The sequence below is a fragment of the Rhinolophus sinicus genome, linkage group LG01 (genome assembly GCF_036562045.2).
Source record: "Rhinolophus sinicus isolate RSC01 linkage group LG01, ASM3656204v1, whole genome shotgun sequence".
Lineage (NCBI taxonomy): Eukaryota > Metazoa > Chordata > Mammalia > Chiroptera > Rhinolophidae > Rhinolophus > Rhinolophus sinicus.
The window spans coordinates 183,403,400-183,406,443 of NC_133751.1; positions in this window are offsets into that span (position 1 = coordinate 183,403,400).

Consider the following 3,044-nt stretch of genomic DNA (forward strand, 5'->3'; position numbering starts at 1 on the left):
GAACGCAGGATATGGTGAGGCCAAAAAGGAACACCCACGGAGTCATAGATAGGAGAGTCACACCACCACACTCTTCGCTGGCAGCTGGGTTGGAGACACAGGAAGCTGGAGTCACACTATCCTCAACCTGCCGTTCACTTCTCTCTGACAACCAACCTCACTTGCTAGCTGCAATCCGCTGTGTTAACTGCAATCCGCTCTTGCTAGCTCAGCCACCATCTTCTTGCTAGCCCCCATTTTCTGCTAGCGTAGCCACGACAGTTATATTAGTGGCCAACGGCTCACTGGTTACAGCTGACGGCCAACTAGCCACAGCTGATGGCCATCCAATCACAATTGATGGCCATTTACTACCTGAGTGAGCACCTTTCCACGTGAGGCCGAGAGCCTGGAAACTGCACTCCTGGCTCTGTCCCTATAGTTCCTCTCCCCTTGAATGTGGACATGCTGAAGAAGGGGGACAGCACTAGTCCTAGAGCTTGGGAGACCAGAGTTCTCAGTTCTGCCTCTAGGTCCGTGACCTTTGGAAGGTCATGCACATCTTGGCTTTCTCATCTATAAAGTGGGCATTTGAGCTCAATGAATTTTGAGCCCTGAGCTATGACAGCCCAGCCAATGGGGTAGTTCTGTTGGGTTGTCTGAATCTGTGTTGTACAATGCTGTGAGGATAAAGCTCTGCAGATGCCCCCCATACCTACATATCCTCGGTCTCCTTTCTACTACTGAGAAGCCTGGGAGCACATCTTTAGTCTTGATTCTATGGTGGAGCTGGCCCAAATCCAAGCTCTCTCTCAACAGAATTGCTCTTTTTCCCAGAGCCCTTCATTCATAGCTATTTACATAGATATTGATGTGCTTACTTGTCTATCTCCCACTAGCTCTTGAGGGAAGAATTTATGCATGCATGCATTCATAAAATTAACATATTCTATATTAAATGTCTACTCTGTGCCGTGCTAGTTGCTAGGTAACAATGATAAGCATAACAGACATGGTCTTTGCCTTCAGGGAACTTACAATCTAGAGAGAGAGAGATTGGTGAATCAAATAATCACACAAATCTGTCATAACCATCATGGCCGGAGCGAAAAATGAAGTGTAGAGATTTGTGAGTGTGGGAGAGGTTCAGGGAAGCTGCCGCTGAGCATCAGATCCAATGGGAGCTGAAATCCCAGGGTGAGTCAGATGAGCGGGAAAAGCAGGGGTGGGAGTGTGTCAGACAGAAGGGCCAGTGTGGGGACAGAGCCAGGAAAGCAGTTTCCAGGCTCTCGGCCTCACGTGGAAAGGTGCTGGCTCAGGTAGTAGATGGCCATCAGCTGTGACTAGTTGGCCATCAGCTGTTACCGGTCAGCCATTAGCCACCGATATAACTGCCGTGGCTATGTTGGTGGGTTGGTTGGCAGAGAAGCGGATGGCAGGCTGTGGATCGTGTGGCTCCTGTTTCCTGTGTCTCCAACCCAGCCACCAGCGAGAATATAGTGGTATGACTCCCCATCTATGGTTCCTTGGGTGTTCCTTTTTGGCCTCACCATATATTGCGTTCTTGTGCGGGGAGTGGGACCAGAGTCCCTGCATGACAGCCAGTATGTACAAAGATTGGAGGCAAGAGTAAGGGGTCAGGAGAAGCATCTCATTCACCATTGAATGGGGACCCCAAGTCCCTGGCACTTACTGGGCAAGCACAATAAATGTTTGTGGAAGGAGGCAGGGAGGCAGGGAGGCAGGGAGGCAGGGAGGCAGGGAGGCAGGACTTGTATAAATTCCCCTTTCTGACAGGCATCAAGTTGCCCAGTTTGTACAGACGAAAAGTGTTTTACTTTTTCCTAATTGCTACCTGTGTTTCACTGTAGTGGACAATATGGAAATAAGTTTCCTAGAGTCTGAACTGAGAAATTAAGCTTACAAATTCCAACATGGAGATGAGCATTATTTGTTTCTGTTTCAAATGATAATTTTATGATCAATGACATATGATAATTTAGGTCAAATATTTTCATACTAAAATACTACTGAAAAGTTGGAGGGTTGCCAGATTTAACAAATGAAAATATCCCATGCAGGCCCTGAGGAAAACATGTTAAACATAGAATTACCATTGATCCAGCAATTCCACTCCTAGGTACATATACTCAAAAGAATTGAAAACAAGGAATCAAACCTTAGATACTTGTGCTTCAGTGTTCATAGCAGCATTATTCACAATAGCCAAAGGGTGGAAATAATCCAAATATCCATCAACAGATGAATGAATAAACAATGTGGTATGTACATACAATGGAATAATATCCCACCTTAAAAAGGAATGACATTCTGATACATGCTACAACAGAGATGAACTTTGAAAGTATTATGCTAAGTGAACTAAGCCAGGAACAAAAGGACACATATTATGTGATTCCACTAGTATGAGAATACCTAGAATAGGCAAATTTAAAGAGACAGAAAGTAGATTAGAGGTTACCAAGGGCTGGGGGAAATGGGAATAGGGTGTTACTGTTTATGGGTACAGAATTTGCGATGATGAAAAGTTCTCGAAATGGATAGTGGTGATAGTTGCACAACATTGTGAATATACTAAACTCCACTCACTGAATTGTACACTTAAAAATGATTAAAATGGTAACATTTATGTTATGTATATTTTACCACAACAAGAAAAAAGCATCTTGCCTTTTAAAAAAAAAAAAGAAAAAAAGTCCCATGTCATACTTAGAACATACCTAACCTGAAAATGTATGTAGTTTATCTGAAATTTAAATTTAACCAGATATCCTATATTTTATCTGACAACCCTAAACGAAGGGCTTCCTCTTCATCATGGGCTTCCTAGAACTTTCCCAGGATTCAGAGACCACCCTTTCAAATCCAAAAATTAGTGTTTGTGGTCTGATAAGAATAAGTGCATAGGACAGGTGCAGAAAATTGGGGTGGGGAGTGCCTGTCCTGTTATAGACTCAGCCCTAGACAGAGACCATGGAGTGACTCCCTTAGCCCCCGCTCGCTCCATCAGTGCAGAGGTAGAGATTAGAAGTCTTGGTTGGATT